General features: G+C 46.5%; 1 long non-coding RNA gene across 1 annotated transcript; it reads left to right on the top strand.

Moving 5' to 3' along the window:
* The first annotated feature begins 8,517 nt into the window (after nucleotides 1–8,517).
* LOC117871653 lies at nucleotides 8,518–19,648 on the top strand. Its single transcript, XR_004644315.1, has 3 exons — nucleotides 8,518–8,700; nucleotides 9,088–9,264; nucleotides 19,387–19,648. It is a non-coding gene; the product is annotated as an uncharacterized LOC117871653 (long non-coding RNA).
* The last annotated feature ends 663 nt before the right edge of the window (nucleotides 19,649–20,311 follow it).

Genomic DNA, 20,311 nt, shown 5'->3' with positions numbered 1-20,311 from the left:
AACAGCTATATTCCACTGGAGCAATGGAACTCTTGAGCAATAGGAGAGGAGACCCAGAACTTTCACATACTATGGCATTCATTACCACAAGAGGTAAGAAAGCCATGGACCTCACCATATAAAAATTGAAAGCCAAACTCAGCTCTTTAACTCAGCTTTCCTTCAATAAAGACTTCAGATACAAAGAACAGACTGATCAATGTCTCATGGGCCTGGAAAGTAAGAGAAATGTAGTGTTGTTGTGATTTTCTATTTTAAAATACTCAAGAGGCACTCAAGTTCTGTGCTCTTGGGGACCATATAAGTACCTAGATGTATAATGGTTACTTGTTTAAATAGCAGATTAAAAAAAATTCAAGTAGAAGTGTGATTTTAAGTTGATAATGTTCTTATAAATAGTTATAACCAAGAACATTGTGGCAGTGAAAACATTGCTATGCAACCATGGATTAATAAAAAGTCATTCCCTCCAGAAATGTATACACATTTAGCAAAGGATACTTTATGGGTTTGGGGAAAGTTCTTTTCCCTCAACAATGACACCCATTGCAAATAATCCAGATCTTAACCCAAATCACAAACCAGAGAGCTTTAAAGATTAGGAAAGCCATGGAATACATACTGTTAGCTAGTTATTCAGTAAAGAAACTTTTCTAATTTAGAAATAAAAACTAACTTTAACTGGCTCACTTTTCCATGGTACCAGTACTTTCAAGTTAGGCACTATGTTTCTCAAAATTTGTAGAACTGCTTTATATGGAAAGCTAACTTTAAGAGAAGTGATATCTAGTCAATTAGGAAACAAAAGAATAACTCATTTATCATTTATCTTTGCAGACAACTTTCCTAACAAAAACAAGTCCATATATGACACACTGGGACCTGAATACACAAATTGCCTCAGAGGAATGGGGTTTGATCTGGAAAAGAGGACCAGCAATCTTAGGCTGTAGCACAATAAAATAAAATAACTTTAAAATACTATTTCAATGGTACCTCACACAAGTCAGGTTAAAGAGAGGGAGACTGAATGGGGATAAATATTGGAGGAATTGTGGAGAACGAGATTTTATGCATATATGATGGACATATTGGAGATGCAATATGTAACCAAATATCACAAAACGTTGGATATTTCTTACCAAATCATCCTTTGGTCATCCTGCTGGGGTTCTCAGTGGAAATGGTCAGACAAAAAGAAATGAAGAATTAATTTCTCATTTGCTAGTAGCTGCCAGACTACCAATAGCCTTTCACTGGAAAAAGAAAAATGTCGAACCATAGAGGAATCATTCAAATATATATATATATATATGGGAGGATGTTATGGAAAATTCACACACCAATTATGTACCAAGCAAAATAGACAGAAGACAAATAGATATATACCTATTTGGTTATCTTTTATTCAATACACAAAGTACATTAACCTGCAAAAAACCTGCATAACTGTCTAATTTTTTTTAAATATTATCAATTGATAGAAATGCCTGGTCTGTTAAATATGCACAATCAGATATTTCACTCAGTTTAATAAAAATCAGTAAAAATGATGAGTCATAAGTGTTGTAATGATGCTTGTTCTGTAATATGGTAACACACTCTTAGAGACATCTGATGTCTATATTCCTGTATGTCTCTTTAAACAAAATCTCAAGTTCAATCAAGGTGCTTTCCAAAAAAAAAAAAAAAAAAAAAAAAGTACAGTCTGGATCTGCAAAGGCAATACATTCAGATAATTCCAGTTATTTGATAAGTGATCTTTCCTTCCTTTGTCTTCATTTCACAGATGAAAATACTAAGGAAGAGATATTAATTGATTTTTACAGTTGCTGAGCATCTTCTTCTGTTGACTTCACTTGGAGTTGTAGGTGCTTGGTACCTCTGAAAACCAGGCCATGACTTGCCCAGCATCATAGAAGGAGTCACTGTGAAAGCCAAAATTAGAACTCAAGACATTCTAATTCACAGTTCCATGCCAGTAAACCATCCCCAAACCTCTCATGATAATAGGTAGCATAGGGTTGATGAAGCAGTATCATAAGTACTAGCCTATATTAATAAATAATGTGACAAAATGCATCAGCAATAACTTTTGTTTTATTGTCTTAAGTTGCAGCTATAACCTATTACATTTTGTTACAGGTGAAACATGTAGAGTGTCTAATAACTTTCAAAATGAACTTTATTAATCAGAACATTTGTGTTGAAGTTTTTAATAATCATAAAAAGTAAAAAAGTGGCAGAGATTTTACACAATAGGCAGCTAGCCATAATTGGCACTTTTAATGCTTTTTTGAGGACAAGTCTCATTTTACACTTTTAATCCCTCTCCTTTGCCTCTCTCTCCCCATGTTTCCTATGTACAGATGACCATCCTTCCATTTTATCCATAAATAGGGGTGTCTCAGCTTTGCAGCACAGAGGAAACTGCACTGGAAACCTGGTTAACATGAAACAAATTCACATCTAATTTGCATAAATTCACGTACACTTTTTATATTAGAAACAACTCTGCACAACCATTATATTTATTTGTACTCCCTTGATGGATGAACAGAAATTGCTTGCTGTTTGAGTTAATCAGCGATAAAACCATGCAGCTGAACAGCTTTATCTTCATCCTGAGGTTATGGAGGTGATAGGTGTGATTTGCATTTTGTGATGCTACATCCTCATATTTAGCTCTTAGGTTGCACTTTAGGTATCATTGTTTGTAGTGTGATACAAGTTCCCATATTGCTCTTTAATGAAAAATAGAACTTACTTTTTTAGCATGGAGACCGCATACATTAAGGTTGCCTTTAAGGAGGCAGGATTTTATTTTACATTATATTATAACTAAATAAAATACCAATATCTGCTGGATACTAGTTTTCGTTTTAAGACAAACACAGAGTTGATTCTTAAAGAAACATAAATATTCAGTATAAGTGGTTTTTGCACAGTTTATAGGGCAATGGATCAGTTTCATCTCTGGTGTAATAACTTAATTGACTTGACTTTAATGAGTTATACCAGGGAAGAATTTTACTGAATAGATTTTTTTCCCCAAGTAAGAACATTCTGCTCAGTTCTGTGGGTTTTTTTAAATACATGATCTTTCATACATAACTTCACTTTTTACACAATAAAAATATTTGTAGAAGCATACATAAAAATTATACTGTACAGTTCAAACAAAATATGCACTTTCATTTATGCTAAAACCCACACCCAGAAGTTAATGAAATTATTCCATGCTGCTATTATTTTCTGATTTTTGTTTAACAAAGTGCTTAAATATTTTTATTAAATGCGTATTAGCATGAGATGGTATAGGAAGTAAGCACTGAAAGGGAATTTTGACTCCCTTAGCAGGGAGCCAGTGAAGATAGAGACAGGCATGATCAAGTAGCCACAGCTTTATTAAACATATAACTTAAACAAAATATTTCATGTAGACACTCAACTCATTGCTACTCTCGAGGTGGAATTGCAGCAGAATGGAGGGTGGAGCAGGAAGAGGCCCATTTCCACCTGGCATCACTTCTTATGGGGATTTCCCTGTCACCACCCAGCCAATCCTGATAACTGCAGGCAATCCGATTGCCCACTGGCAGGCCTCCAAGCAAGGGGTGGACAGGTAGTTTGTTCTTGGTACAGTCGGAAAAGGGGAGTCAGTGGAAAGATACAAAGAGGGGAGTGATGTAATCAAAACAATGAGTCAGGAAGATTATTTTTGCCACAACTTTTAAAAAAGATTTAAGGCGGAGGGGAGCAAGTTGGGGGATTTGTCAAGCCCAGAGAGGAGATGGCTATATTAGTTGAGATGTGAGATAACAGAGGCCTGGGAGGTTGTTTTTTTTTTTTTTTAAGACTCTTAGTTAGGCTCATTTACAATTAAGTCTTCTGAAATGCTATAATGTAGAATCAGGCAGCATATCTAATACATTATGTTGTCCTAGGCCCTTTGTCATTATGTAAATATAACTCCTGTGCTGTCATCAAGGATGTGTCATTAATAACACTAGGTCAACATAAGTTTTGTCAACGTTCAAAACAATAACTTCTTAAACCTTAACTATGGTACTCATTGAAATCATCTTGCAACTTTTCACAAACATTTGTCTCTGCTACACATGGCAAACAATTACACACATTTAATTGCATATTCCTGATTGCTCTAGTATATTTTAAAAAGGGGTCCAAAGAAAAAGTTAGTCATTGGAAATTATAAATTGGATTTAACTCATATTGAAGGGGAAAGAAACCAAAATGCCATGAACTGCTTGAATTTTCTATAAGTTACAAAAAGCATTTGAAATTGATCCTTTAACTCAAAACAGAGATTTTCTAAAACATTTTCACCCCCTTTTAAAATGAAAATCCATAGTGATTGCTAAGATGACTTCAATGAGACTAGTCAGAAGTAAATAATACATGTTAGTGTTTGCAAGATCGGGGCCTGGTTTAGTACATATGATCAAGAGAATTTCTAGAAGGTCATAAAGATGGAATAAGAGGAAAAATCCAGCCAATTATATCTGGAATCAATTAAGTATTATGTTTTGTTCAGATGCTGCTTGTCTTTCTATTAAATGGAGTTAAATTGATACAAGTTATCAGCATGTAGCAAAACAACTAGACATTGCATACTATACATTGCCTCATCTTTAAACTGGCTGTACATTGGGGAAGGGGTAGAGAAAGAAAGAGGAGAAGCATTCCTTGTAATTTTTTTAAGTCCTTAAAATTTGAACGTAAAATTAACCTGTCTACCCACTAAATGACAAATAGCTCAGCATGACATCAATATACTGGCATAGTTTTCAGGTTCTACATGACATTTCCATGATGTACTGTACCTGCCTGAAAATAAAACTGAAAGTAAAGGAGTTGTTCTAGCAAAACCAACAGTTTACACTGAGTCAGATATATTGCATCCTAATTTCAACCATCTCCATGGGAGTTTTATTTTAAATATAATAAATAGGTACAAGTTTGGAACAAGGCAAGTATTAGTACATTTTTGTGAGAAAGAAACTTTGTATTAATTAGTATGCTTATGCCTTAAAGTCCAGTACTAATTCATTTGGATTCATTCTGGAGAGAGGGCCTTAGTTTATGACAAACTGGTTATCCAGAACACCTCTAAAAGTTCCCACATTTTTTTATTTTTATTTTAGTATATGCTAAATTGACTTTATGTACAATAAATATCAATATAGGCACAAGGTGTTAGGCACAAGGACATATAATACAGGAAGTTTTTGGGTGAGTTCACATGTGAATGAATCAACTGTACTGAAAGTATAGAGCTGGTCAAAAATTTTAACAAAAATGGGTTTTCAACAAAGAGGAAATTTTTGTAAGAAAATTTGTCTTTGTCCCTCCACCCCAACCCCATTTTTTGACCCAAAAAACCCTCTATTGACTTTAATGGAAGCAGAACTGGATCCCTAAAAAACTGAATCAGATCATTCACTTTGAGTGAAATTCTTACATAGGTGCCAAGTGCCCTTATAAGACCCTCCACACAACATAAAGCCTGTGCTGGGACAACATAGAGGCATAGGGGCAAAGGTGGAGAGTGAAGTGGCCACACACATATGAGGATCTCCATATCACTGCGGAAAAGGTCTCTGCACCTCTCACAAAGACTACAGCAAAGGCTAATGTGAAATATTGCAAGGGAGGGGCCATGTGATATAGAATCATGCAGATCTAATGGTCCCAACACATTGTGCAAATGGTGACTGGCTGTGGCTGCCCATAGGCTGGAGAGGTGGCCACAAGAATCCTGGCCCGAGGCTGCAAAGGTGAATTTTGGTTCTCAAACTAGCCCTTTCCCAGCCCTCCCCTCCCTTGCATATCAGCCATGCTCAGGCTAATCATCATTCAATAACAAGAGAATGTTTGTGGGAAAAGGACATTACCTACAAGAATAGTTATGAAATAAACAGTAAAAGTACAAATAAGGAAGTCATTAATTTTGAAATGATCTGTCATTTTTAAAAAAGTACACAAGTTTATTATTGGGTCTACTTCCTTACTGTGTACTTCTGAGTTAGCATGTGAATGAGAGAAAGCCAGAAATTGCCATGGTTAATATAGTATTGTAGAGTCAGATCCCATCCATATGGTACTGTAATTGAGAAGAGATTCACTTTGACCTGACTTTAGGCAACTCACTCTCAACTGGATGGCACTCAAGCGTATTAACGTTACCTGCTCTTTCTAACAAGGGATGTCAGTTTCAAATGACACAATATCTTTTAGACAAATTTGGACCCAATAGAAGTAAGGAAAACTGTAAGAAGCACATAACCTGTTAATGAACATGGTTTATAAAGACTGAAATCTAAAACCTACTTCCCTGACCTACTGTTAAGTATTATTTATATTACAATAGCTCCCAGGGGGCCCTAATTAGGGTTGAGCCCCACTCTTGCAGGGCACTGTATAAACATCAAAAAGACAGTCCTGGGCCATTTTGGCTGAGATTTTCAGAGATGCCTAAGGGACTTAGGCACGCGACTACCTTGAATTTCAGTGTAATTTGGGAGCCAAACTCTCAGAATCCTCTGAAACTCTAAACCAGAATGGGATGGGACTGTCTTTTGATACATTTGTATCATGCCCAGAACAACAGAGACTACTCTGTGAATGTTAATTTTTAGAACGTGTAATATGCTCATATAGGCAGTTATACTACATTCACCCTTGTACTAATTGGGTAGGTACAGTCTGAAAATCTAAAATCTAAATCAGTAATTCAAATAGTAGCTAACAGCTTCTATTTTTATTTTGAAAAAGATGACTCCGAATTTTCATGTCATATATTTTATACAAGAAAGTGAAACTATCAATACTGTCTTGTTTTTCCATTATTACACTGAGGAAAAGAAGACTGAAAACAACTATCTATAGGTACATTTGTAGTTTTATTTATAATGTAACATTCAGCATCAAAATGAGTATATTATATAGCATGGTTATGAAAGCTGTATAAATAGCAGTAGATATACATCAGCCTCCTCAGTGGTTGATAGAGACATATTTATTGTAGGAAGTAATATTCCCATTATCTGAGAATTAAGGTTAAACAAAGAACTCTAATATGTGGAGTTGTGATAGCCTGGTGAAGAATATTTTATATTACCAGTATGATTTTAAATGTGTCATTCCAACACACATAGTGAAACCCTCTGCCACAAGGAAGAAATACATTTACAACTGCCTTCAAAGTTACCCCAAATGGAGTAGTCTGTCTCCCCAAGTAATGAGACTTGGAAGATCTTCTGTGTGAAAATTAAGCAAAGATGTGAAAATATCACAAAGCACATTTTAAAAAGAAAATACAGTTAAACAGCTAGAAAATCTGTACAAGGCAGCCGAGGAGATGATAGCAGTAAGGATGGCCAGTAGAATGAATTATCCCAAATTAAAGAAACAAATAGCAGTTTATTGGAAACTGGAGAAGAGGCGGTTTCAGGCAACACACAGAAAGATTTAATCTTTAGAAGAGAGATATGAAAATGAACTGAAATCCAACACAGTGTCAGTTTAATACTCAAGTGTATGTTTTGATGGCTCTTGCCATCTCTAATGATCAGGATCACAAAGAATCCCTACCCTCCTAATGGCAGGATTCTTCACCCTGTAACACCTTCCTCCCTTTCCCCAACATCCTCCCCAACCCATCTTCACCCTTCTACTCCAGAGCCATCACAAGTTCCCCCAACCGAGCATGATGCCATGGTACCCGCATTTCCACAGACTTATCCCCTGGGAATCCCTCCTGTGGCAGTTCCTTTCCCTTCCTTTCCCATGGCAACACACACAGCTCCGCTCCCCCACCATCAGGCAGAATGCCCCTCACCTCTCACTACCCAGGAGTCCCCTTATCACCACAGCTCCCCTCACACCCTCCGCGCACTCACGGAGCCCTATTCCCCTCCACGATGCTCTTCCCCTGAAGTTCCACACTGCTCCCCGGGATTGCTTCCCCCACCCCTACCCCTGGACAGCTCCCTGGGATCGCTCCCCTACCCCCCAGCCCCGTGGGCAGCTCCCCGGCTTCATCCTCCCATACATCCCCCCGTGGGCACTCCCCGGGATCGCTCCCCCCACATCCCGTGGGCAAGTCCCTGGGATCGCTCCCCCCTCCGTGGGCGGCTCCCGGAGATCACTCCCACACACACACTCTCGTGGGCAGCTCCCTCTGCTCCCCGGAATTCCCTCGCCCACGAATACAAGCCCCCGAGGCCCGGATCCCATTCCCCAAGCACCCCACGCAGAGGCGGTCACACGCCCATCGGCCAATAGGTCGGTTCAGTCCGGCCCCTCTCGCAGCTCCAGGGCGGCAGCCGCAATTCCTGTCCGCCCCTCTGCCCGGGATTCCATCCCCGCCGAAGCTGCCGCTCGGCCCGTGACGTCACCATCACTGGGCTTTCCTTTCCCTGACGGCAATTTCCTCGTCGCACTGATTGGCTGGAATCTCCGGCCAATGGGAACGGCGCGGCCCTACCCCCTGCCCCCAGCCTGTGCTGGGCTGGTGCGGCGCGGGCAGGTTCTCCGCTCCCTGGGGAGGGGGCGTCAGGCGGGAGGGGAGAGCGAGCGAGCTCAGGCACCAGGTGGCCCAGAGCTAATCCCGTAAATGCCCGAACAGCTGCCCAGCGCCATTTAAAGAGACAGGGCTCCGCCGCTGCGCCGCGCGTGAGTGGGGCAGTGAGCGCAAGACAATGAGGCTCGCTGCCGCGCGCGACCCGGGCAGGTCCCGCTCTGCGCGACCCGAGGGATTCCCGCTGTGCCTCTCCAGGCATGACTCCCCGCGGGGTGCGGAGCCAGCCCCGCGCTGCGGCGGTCCCCCTCACTGTACCCCATGGGACCGAGTCAGGGCCCTGCGTCCTTCCTCCCACGCCTGCGACAGCACCTGGGGGAGGGAGCCCGGCCTTTGTCTGGCCCTGGCCCTGCCAGCCTGTGTGCACGCCTTGGCGCCCCGAGGCCCCCTGGCAGTGGGGAGGATAATACATGATAGCCCCTCCCCCCCTTCCCCAGTCTATTCATACTGAAAGCCCTTCCCTGTGTTTGTGCCCCATGCAGGACAACGGGCCCTGACCTCAGCGAGGGCCTCCTGCAACTGCCTAGGCCGGCTTCTAACAAAATAATAGGAGCCTCCTCCTTCAGCTCTGCCCGGAGGGAAGATGGCCCTCGTGCAGCCAGAGTCCTTTCCTTTCCTGTGAGGAATCCTAGCTGGGGCTGGCACCCACGTACTCAATGGTAAAGAAAAAACAGGAAACGACACGGGTCATTATGGGGGGAAGACAAGTCCACTTCTAACCAGGAAAGCAGGATGCCGCAGAACCAGGGACCTTAAAGACTTAAAATGCTAAAATAGGTTGGCCAGATGTCCCGATTTTATAGGGACAGTCCCGATTTTTGGGTCTTTTTCTTATACAGGCTCCTATTAGCCCCCCGTCCTGATTTTTCACACTTGCTGTCTGCTCACCCTAGGGTGACCAAGTGTCCCGATTTTATAGGGACAGTCCTGATATTTGGGTTTTTTTCTTATACAGGTGTATATTACCCCCACCCCCTGTCCCGATTTTTAACCCTTGCTATCTGGTCACCCTAAGCTAAAGACAATATTACAAATTGGCTACCTGGCCTTTTTGTGAAGTGACCACTGTTTTAGGGATTCAGGTTTAAAGAGGGAAACTACTAGTTATTCCATTAGTTTTTGTTTTGTCTATATGCAGATGCTGCACTTGTTTAACTTAAACCCCACGTAGATACTCTTACTGCCCGTAGATACTTTTACTGCTCATTAGTCTAAGTTAAATCAAATGAAAGCAGCTTTAGATCATTCTAAGGCCTTGGCTACACTGGCAATTCACAGCACTGCACTTGCTGCGCTCAGGGGTGTGAAAAAACACCCGCCCTGAGCGCAGCGAGTGCAGCGCTGTCAAGCGCCAGTGTAATCAGCGCCTGCAGTGCTGCACGCTCGCTCGCAGCGCTGCAAGCTATTCCCCTCCGAGAGGTGGAGTACTTGCAGCGCTGCGAGAGAGCTCTCGCAGCACTGGCGGCGTGACTACACTCGCGCTTCACAGCGCTGCCGAGGCAGCACTGTGAATCCACGAGTGTAGCCAAGGCCTAACAGTGCCACAGAGCCGTCTAAACCAGGTTAACTAAACTGATTTTAAATTCCACACTGTTAGTTTAGCTGCTGCAATTGTGCATGTAGACAAGTCTGTGGTCTCATTTTCTCCCATCCCACAGGGACAGATTGTTTTACTGCTCCACCTAGCAGGAAGCAAAGGAGGGAAAAACTGGAACAGGTTTGTGGTATATAAACACAAGGCCACCCCTTCCTCCTCCTCCAATTATCTATTGCTATAGCAATAAGGTAAAGAAAAAAATGGAGAAGTATGCAAAAAGTAGCAGCACCCTTCCTTGGCAGGGTGTAGGATGGAAAAGGAAGTTATGGTAAATGGAAACATTGGTATGTAATTTTTGCTTGTCTCATGTCTCACTTTTCCCACTTTATGAAAGTCCATTAGGAACAGATGATGGATGTAAGAAGCATCATCTAGGAGAAGGAATTATTTAATGGAACTTAAACACTTTCCAAGCAGAGGTTGGGTCTGGAGTTAGCAGACAGCAGATCCAGTTGATAGCATGTTATAAATGTATGGAGTGTCACTTGCCACTTTATATACTCAAAGGAGTGGCACTAATATGAGGGCCGCTTCCACTTCTGCCCCCAGTGATTTTGCACTTGCTCAAAGTTCCATAGGCCATGTAGTCAGGGGGGAGGAAAGCACATGGCCCAGCCACTTTCAATCAGCGGTCCCATATTAAATCAGTAAGGGTGCTGTCAGAGTGGATTTGAGCACTGCTCTGGCTGTGTGGGCACCACACTGTACAGATGGAGGGGCAGTTGGGCCAGATTTCAGTGAGTGATTTTGTGATCTGGCACATGGGGAGTCTGTTCCTGTATGATGGAGCACAAGAGAGTCTGCTGAGAACTTGACACTGGCTAGCACCAGCTCATGCATTGTGTGATTGAGAGAGGGGTGACTTCTCAGCTGAGGGAGACCTGAGGTCCCTATTAGGCAGGGAGATGAGTGGAGACCAGAACCGGAGGGGGCAGGGACTGGAATTTGCGCCCACCCCAGCCTGTGAAATATCTGAATTGGGGCTACTGCCTCAGAAAGATGCCTCACTTATCACTGTCCAGGAAGGAAAGAGACTTTGAGCAGTGGCTCTTAACAGCCATGTCAGAAGGGAGGTTTGTCTGTTCCTGCACTATATAAATTTATTCCTCAATCCATCTGGCAATGGCAGTCTTGCCATTTCAGAGCACGGTAGATCAAAACACACTAGGCAACTGTTAGTGTGTGGCAGCAGAGTCTACACAGACACTTAGTACACAGCAAACTAGTTTGGGGTAGATTTATACCCCAGCTGTCCAAACTAAATGTGTTGATAAGCGATTCAAGGGCAGCTCTCAGACCTATTGAACAACTTAATCCTTTCCTAAGAAGAACATAGGGAAAACTTATTTGACATCCCAGGAAAATAGCTTTGTGTCCTGAGTAGTATAGAAGGTTGGAAGAACAATACGTTCATTAATATAAAATTCTGTTTCAGAGTAGCAGTTGTGTTAGTCTGTATCTGCAAAAAGAACAGGAGTACTTGTGGCACCTTAGAGACTAACAAATTTATTAGAGCATAAGCTTTTGTGGACTACAGCCCACTTCTTCGGATGCATATAGAGTGAAACATATATTGAGAAGATATACATACACACATACAGAGAGCATGAACAGGTGGGAGTTCTGTGTTCATCTTTGTGAAAAAGGCTAAAAGATGACAAAGCACCAATTTGCCTGGAAAGAATCGTAGATATGGAGAGGTATTGGTGAGAGAGAGAGACCAATTTTAATTGCCCCGAGGACCCTACTTTGAGACTATTGGAGCCAATTCTTTAAAATAAGATGGTTGCTCACCTTTGTAACTGTTGTTCTTCCAGATGTGTTGCTCATATCCATTCCAATTAGGTGTGTGTGCCCCGCGTGCACGATCGTCGGATAAATTTTCTACCCTAGCAACACCCGGTGGGTCGGCTGTGGAGCCCCCTGGAGTGGCGCCTTCATGGCGCTGGATATATACCCCAGCCAACCCAGCGCCCCCTCAGTTCCTTTTTGCCGGCTACTCCGACAGTGGGGAAGGAGGGCGGGTTTGGAATGGATATGAGCAACACATCTCGAAGAACAACAGTTACAAAGGTGAGTAACCGTCTTTTCTTCTTCGAGTGCTTGCTCATATCGATTCCAATTAGGTGACTACCAAGCCTTACCTAGCGGTGGGGTCGGAGTGGCACATCGCTGTGTGCAAAACCGCTGATCCGAATGCAGCATCGTCTCTGGACTGCTGTACCAGCGCATAGTGAGCAGCAAAGGTGTGGACCGATGACCAAACCGCTGCTTTACAAATGTCCTGGATCGGGACGTGAGCCAGGAAGGCAGTCGAGGAGGCTTGGACCCTTGTGGAGTGAGCGGTGAGGCGCGGCGTTGGGACACCGGCCAGGTCGTAGCAAGCACAAATGCAGGACGTGATCCAAGAGGAGAGATGTTGTGAGGAGACCGGTAAGCCTTTCATCCGGTCGGCCACTGCAACGAAGAGTTGTGTCGTCTTCCTAAACAGCTTTGTACGCTCAATATAGAAAGCCAGGGCCCTGCGTACGTCCAAGGAATGCATACGCTGGTCTCGACGGGTAGCGTGTGGCTTAGGATGGAAGACCGGGAGAAATATATTCTGGTTCACATGAAAAGCTGAAACTACCTTGGGGAGAAAGGCAGGGTGGGGGCGGAACTGCACCTTGTCTTTGTGGAAAACTGTGTATGGAGGCTCAGACGTGAGCACCCTGATTTCAGAAACGCGCCTTGCTGAAGTGATGGCTATGAGGAAGGCTGTCTTCCAAGATAGGTACAGGAGTGAGCAAGTAGCCAATGGCTCGAACGGGGGCCCTGTGAGCTTGGAGAGAACCAGGTTGAGGTCCCACGCCGGCATGGATTGTCGTTGCTGTGGGTACAGCCGGTCTAAGCCCTTGAGGAATCTGACGACCATCGGGTTAGAGAAGACCGAGGAAGCGAGCTCTCCTGGGTGGAACGCCGATATAGCGGCCAGGTGCACCCTGATTGAAGATATCGCCAAACCCTGCTGTTTCAGGGATAGGAGATATTAGAGTATAAAAGGAATAGATGCCTGCAAGGGGGGCATGGTCCGCTCCTCGCACCAACAGGAGAACCGTTTCCACTTGGCTAAGTAAGTGGTCCGTGTAGCAGGCTTTCTACTTCCCAGCAGAATCTGCTGCACAGGATGTGAGCATTGTAGCTCTGTCCGATTCAGCCATGGAGCATCCACGCCGTGAGGTGGAGCGATTGCAAGTCGGGTGACAGAGTCGGCCATGGTCCTGAGAGATGAGGTCTGGGCACAAGGGAAGCGTCATCGGAGTTTGAACCGATAGCTCCAGAAGCGTGGTGTACCAGTGCTGCCTTGGCCAAGCTGGAGCGACTAGAATCATACATGCCTGGTCTCTGTGTAGCTTGAGCAGTACCCTGTGGACCAGTGGGAATGGAGGAAAAGTGTAGAACAGCTGGTCTTTCCACGTCAGAAGGAAAGCGTCCGACAGGGAGCCCGGAGATCGCCCTTGTAGGAAGCAGAATGTGTGGCACTTCCTGTTGGCTCGAGATGCAAACAGGTCGACCTGGGGAAATCCCCACCTCTGGAAGATGGAATAGATGATGTCTGGATGAATCGACCACTTGTGCGTCTGGAAAGTCCTGCTGAGACGGTCCGCCAGAGTGTTCTGGGCTCCAGGGAGGAATGATGCCGTGAGATGTATCGAGTGGACAATGCAGAACTCCCACAGGCGAATGGCCTCTTGGCATAGGAGAGAAGACCGGGCTCCTCCTTGCTTGTTGATGTAGAACATGGCCGTGGTGTTGTCTGTGAGGACTGACACACAATGGCCATGCAGGAGACCCAGAAATGCCTGACAGGCTAGGCGCACCGCCATCAGCCCTCGAACGTTGATGTGCAGAGCTAGCTGGGATGCGGTCCACAGGCCCTGGGTATGGTGCTCCCCGAGGTGAGCGCCCCAACCTAGGGACGAAGCGTCTGTGATCAGGTGCAGGGAGGGTTGTGGGGCGTGAAACGGCACTCCTGCGCAAACCGCTTTGTGACCCAGCCACCAAGTGAGAGAGGTCAAGACCGAGTTCGGAACCGTGACCACCATGCTCAGGTTGTCCTGATAAGGGCGGTACACCGACGATACCCAGGCCTGAAGTGGGCGAAGCCAAAGTCTGTCATGCCTGGTTACGTAAGTACAAGATGCCATGTGTCCCATCAGGCCGAGGCATGTCCTTATTGTGGTAATCAGGAAGACCTGGAGTCCGTGGATGATGTTTGTGATGGTGTGAAACCGTAGTGTCTGGCAGAAGAGCTCGGGCGAGTCTGGAGTCTAAGACTGCCCCGATAAACTCTATTCTCTGGATTAAGAAGAACAGGAGTACTTGTGGCACCTTAGAGACAGAGTGGACTTTTCCTTGTTGAGTAGAATGCCTAACTCGTGGAATGTTTGCAGTATTATCTGGATGTGAGCTTGAACTTGCTCCCTGGTGTGGCTGCGCACCAGCCAGTCGTCTAGATATGGGAACACCTGTATCCTCTGTCGACGAAGGTATGCTGCCACGACAGCCATACATTTTGTGAACACTCTCGGAGCCACGGACAAGCTGAAGGGAAGGACGGCAAATTGGTAGTGCATCTTGTTTACTACAAATCGAAGGAAGCGCCTATATGGGGGGTAGATTGCTATATGAAAATATGCGTCCTTCATGTCGAGGGCGGCGAACCAGTCTCCAGGATCCAGGGAGGGGATGATGGACCCCAAGGAGACCATGCGGAACTTCAACTTTACTATGAATTTGTTGAGTCCCCTTAAGTCTAAAATGGGTCGCAGACCCCCTTTTGACTTGGGGATCAGGAAGTAGCGGGAGTAGAACCCCCTGCCCCTTAACTCCGGGGGCACCTCCTCTATGGCCCCCATATCGAGGAGGCCAAAAACCTGTATAAGGAGATGCTCGTGAAAAGGGTCCCTGAAGAGGGATGGGGTAGGGGAGTGGGGGGGGGGACGAAGAGAACTGGAGAGCGTATCCCCTGTCCACCGTGCGAAGGACCCAACGGTCCGAGGTTATAAGGGACCAAGCACGGTGGAAACGGGAGAGGCGATCCCGAAAGGAGGGAGATGGATCCTGGGTAGTGGCTGGGGCGCCGTCCTCGAGTGACCTTCAAAAGTTTTGTCTAGGACCTGAAGGTGGCCTAGGCGGGCCCTGGTTCTGACCGGGCTGAGGGGTCAACCTTCATCTACCACCTCGACCCCGCCTTCTGGGAAAGTCCTGTCTCGGACGAGGCGGGGGAGGGTAGAACCTTTGCGGCTGGGGCCTAAAGGGTCTGCGCTGGGGCCCTGGGACATGCATCCCCAGGGAGTGCATGATAGTTCTCGAGTCCTTGAGGCTCTGCAATTGAGAGTCCGTCTTATCCGAGAACAGTCCCTGGCCCTCGAAGGGTCTGCTGCAGTTCTGGTGGCAAGCCCGAAACCTGGAGCCAGGAGACGCGTCGTATGGCTATGCCCAATGCTAGAGTCCTGGCGGCAGAGTCCGCTATGTCCAAAGAGGCTTGCAAGGAGGTCCTAGCCACCTTCTTACCTTCCTCCACTAAGGTCCCGAACTCCTCTCTTGAGTCCTGGGGAACCAACTCTTTGAATTTACCCATGGAGTTCCATGAGTTGTAACTGTAGCGGCTCAAGAGCGCCTGTTGGTTAGCGGCTCTGAGCTGCAACCCCCCAGCGGAGTACACTTTACGCCCGAACAAATTGAAGCGTTTAGCGTCCTTCGACTTGGGCGCTGCCGCCTGCTGGCCATGACGCTCTCTTGCGTTCATCGAGGACACGACCAGTGAACACGGTGGAGGATGCGTATATAAGTACTCATAGTCCTTGGATGGGACGAAGTACTTTCTTTCTACCCCTCTGGCTGTGGGTGGAATGGAGGCAGGGGTTTGCCATATGGTAGTGGCATTAGCCTGAATCATCCGAATTAGTGGTAATGCCACCTGGGATGGGGCATCAGCCGACAGGATGCTCACCACCGGGTCCTGCACCTCTACTATCTCCTCCACCTGGAGGTCCATATTACGTGCCACCCTACATAATAGGTCCTGGTGGGCACGAAGATCTATTGGGGGCGGGCCCGAGGCTGATGTGCCCGCCACCGTCTCATCAGGGGAAGATGAGGAGGATGCTTCCGGGGGCAAGGGGTCCAAAGGGGGGTCCGTCTCCCCCTGAATCGGTGGCTCTCCTGCCCCGGGGTCTAGGGCCTGAGGTGTAGGCACGGGAGTCTCCATACCCCCTGGGGGAGGACGGGAGATGGTAGCCTCCGGGACTCTGGGCTCGGAGCGTGCCGAGCGAGAGGCTGATGGTGAAGCCCCTTGCGCTTGGTGATACGCCCATGGAGTCCAGAAAGACCAATGCGTAGGGTCCTGCGCAGGGTCCTCTGCCCCCTCCTGCCAGTGACCCAAGTCAGCGGCAGCTTGACCCTGAGGAGGGTATGCTGATCGCGAAGCGTCGTTGGAGGAGTAAGACGCTGATCTCGAGGGCCAAGGCGGTGCCGAACGCGTCTGAATGGGCTCCGTACAATACAGTGCCGATCGGTGCCGGTCCGTAGGTGAGCGGTCCCTGCGTGGTGCCGGTGAGCGGTACCGTGATAGAGATCGGTGCCGTCGGTGCCGGGATCCAGATCTGGACCGAGACGACGACGACCGCCTGTAGACATGGTGCTGGGAGCGGCCCCTAGAACTGGAGCGGCGCTCATACCGGTGCCGAGAGCTACGGCGCAACTCCAATCGGTACCGATGATCCAGATGGTGCCAAAACGTAGATCGGTGCTGTGAAGAGGACCTAGGCCGCGAGTACGACCGGTGCCGGGGTGAAAGTCGGCGTCGGGACTGCGAACGGCATTGGGACCTGCTCCGAGACCTGGAGTGGTGCCGCGAGTCCATGCTCGGAGATGGCGGGCGTACTAGGGCAGGCTTGCCCCTGGATTGCACTGACCAAAGGGCGGGTGGTGCCGCAGGTTGAGATGGTGCCGGCTCCGTGAGAGCGATGAGGTCCTTCGCCGTCGCAAAGGTCTCCGGGGTAGACGGGAGACAGGGCTCCACCATGGAACGTGGTGGTGAGCCAGTCCGCACCGGACTCAACGGCCCCGGTGCCGGAGTCAACGGTGTAGACGATATCTGTGACTTCTGGCGCTCTAGAGGCGGACGCGGCTCTACCACCGCTACCGGTGGAGGCAGTGCCTGTAGGACAGCGGCCTCCTATGTCTTGCGGGGTCTCTTATGTCCCGGAGACAGGGACCGGCGCCGAGGCGCTTGCGGCAGATGCAGTGCTGAAGGAGGACGGTGCCGCGAGGCCTTATCCGCGTCTGCTCGTGGTGTAGTACCGGTAGGTGCCGCAGGGGCGCTGCGCACCGAAGCACTCGGTACCGGAACTTGGCGCGCCGAGGGAGGATCTGGGCTAAGTGCCGCCTCCATGAGGAGCTGCTTGAGTCGAAAGTCCCGCTCCTTTTTGGTCCTGGGTCTGAAAGCCTTACAGATTTTGCACTTATCTGTTTGGTGGGACTCTCCTAAACACTTCAGACACGAGTCGTGCGGATCTCCCGTTGGCATAGGCCTAGCACAGGACGCGCACGGCTTAAAGCCAGGAGCCTTGGGCATGAGCCCAGCTATGCGCTGGGGGAAAAAGAGGGGAGAAGCAACCCCCGCTAACTATTTACAAGTATTTAACAATGAACTATGAACAGGGATAACTAATCTAAAGAACATACAACTATAACTACAACTATAACTATAAGAATTAACTGGATAAGCTAGGGAGAGTGGAGAACAGCTATGCCACGCTCCACAGTTCCAACGACCGTCAGGGGCGGTAAGAAGGAACTGAGGGGGCGCTGGGTCGGCTGGGGTATATATCCGGCGCCATGAAGGCGCCACTCCAGGGGGCTCCACAGCCAACCTACCGGGTGTTGCTAGGGTAGAAAATTTATCCAATGATCGTGCACGCGGTGCGCGCACACCTAATTGGAATCGATATGAGCAAGCACTCGAAGAAGAACTATTACTATCAAAGATGTTTTGGGGCTGGCAGTTACTGAGGCCAAAAGGACTGAAAAATTGGGCTCTCTCTCACCAATACCTCTCCATATCTACAATTCTTTCCAGGCAAAGTGATGCTTTTTAGCCTTTTTCACAAAGATGAACCCAGAATTTCATATTAATGAACATATTGTTCTTCCAGCCTTCTATACTACTCAGGACACAAAGCTACTTTCCTTGGATGTCAAATGGATCCCACTGTGTTAATAGGGTAATGCTAGACCTTTATAATAAGAACGTAACAAAGATGGGAGCTAATAAGGCCCTGTGAATCATAAGAAGTATGAGGCATGAACTCTTAAGTGCTCTAAAGTCCTTTCTTAAATCTTGACTTCTTACTGACAAGGGCATTCTCCAGGTTTAAGAATGAGTTTCTCTGGAGCACCACCCAGAGTGGGTGGGACTTAGGGCAGGTCTACACTATAGCAGGGATCGACGCTCTGAGATCGATCCACCGGTGGTCGATTTAGCGGGTCTAGTAAAGACCTGCCAAATCAACTGCAGATCGCTCTCCAGTCGACCCCTGTGCTCTACCCCCAACGAGAAGAGTAAGGTAAGTCGATGGGAGATTTTCTCCCGTCGACCCCCCACGGTGTAGACCCTGCGGTAACGTGACCTAAGGTACATAGCTGGAGTTGCATAGCGTAGGTCAACTTACTGCGGTAGTGTAGACTTAGCCTTGGTAGGAGTTTAGAAGGTAGGAGATGGCAACATTCCTGGAAAGACGGGGGCTAGGGGTAATCCGAGATGACAACGTAGGAGCAGAAGTAGACAGAGGTTTCTGAAGGAGAAATCACTGCTCTTCTCCAAGCTCCACCCTGCAGAAGATGCTGGTACAGGAAAACTGAAAGGTTAACAGGTCCCTGAGCAGACAGAACAGCTTGCTCCATTAGCAGATGTGAAATCAGACCCGGCAACATCCCAGAAAAATGAAGATTGGTACTGGATCCCTAAATTGCTCCCTCTGTGAAATCCATTGCTCTCAGCAGAGGACTTACATACAGAGGGAATACCAGCTTCCCCTTATGCTTGGATCCTAATTGGCTTCAATTGGGGAGGAGGGGGAAGGAAGGAGGTTCTGGGATACCTATTCTCTCAATCTCTCTCTCTTTTTCCTTTAAAAAGTATAGGGGACACAAAAAAGAATGCAAATCAGAAGGAAGAGAGTAGGCAGAGCAGGAAGAGCGAGGCAAGGGCTCCTTTCAAGTTGAAGGATGCACAGGAACTGGAGGGAGGAAGCAGATGGGGGCTGTTCTCGGGTGAGTTTCACTCACAATTTCTTTGCATCATTGCTTTCTGGTAAATGGAGTCCTAATACTATATATATTCCTGACAGTATCTTATGTAGGATGGGAGAAGATGGATACCCAACAAATTTTTATATAGAATCTGTCATGCAAAGTATCTAAGAAAAAATACACCTCTACCCTGATATAATGTGACCCGATATAACACGAATTCGAATATAACGTGGTAAAGCAGTGCTCTGGGGGGGCGGGACTGTGCACTCCGGCGGATCAAAGCAAGTTTGATATAATGCGGTAAGATTTTTTGGTTCCCGAGGACAGTGTTATATCGGGGTAGAGGTGTATAGATTGCAAAACAAAAAGATGGAATGGAGTCAAAACAAAAACTTGCACACAGACAACTGTGACTTTAATGAAGATGCAGATATGAACTATTAGAGAGAAGGCAAAAATAACATCTCTGTAGGGCAGGGACTGTCCTGTTATGTGTTTATACAGTGCCCAGCACCAGGGAGGCAAGGACCATTAGGTGCTACGGTAATACAAATAATAATAGATTCATAGATTCCAAGGCAAGAAGGGACCATTGTCATCATTTAATCTGACCTCCTGTATAACACAGGACACAGAATTTCCCCAAAATAATTCCTAGAGAATATATTTTAGAAAAACATACAACCTTGGAGAATCCACCACAACCCTTGGAATATTGTTCCACTGGTTAATTACACACTATCAAAATTGTATGCCTTATTTCCAGTCTGAATTTGTCTAGCTTTAAGTGCCAGCCATTGCACTGTGTT

The sequence above is a fragment of the Trachemys scripta genome, chromosome 2, assembly GCF_013100865.1.
Source record: "Trachemys scripta elegans isolate TJP31775 chromosome 2, CAS_Tse_1.0, whole genome shotgun sequence".
NCBI classification, from domain to species: domain Eukaryota; kingdom Metazoa; phylum Chordata; order Testudines; family Emydidae; genus Trachemys; species Trachemys scripta.
Note: the sequence above shows the minus strand (reverse complement) of the source record. Positions and strands in the feature narration are given on the sequence as shown.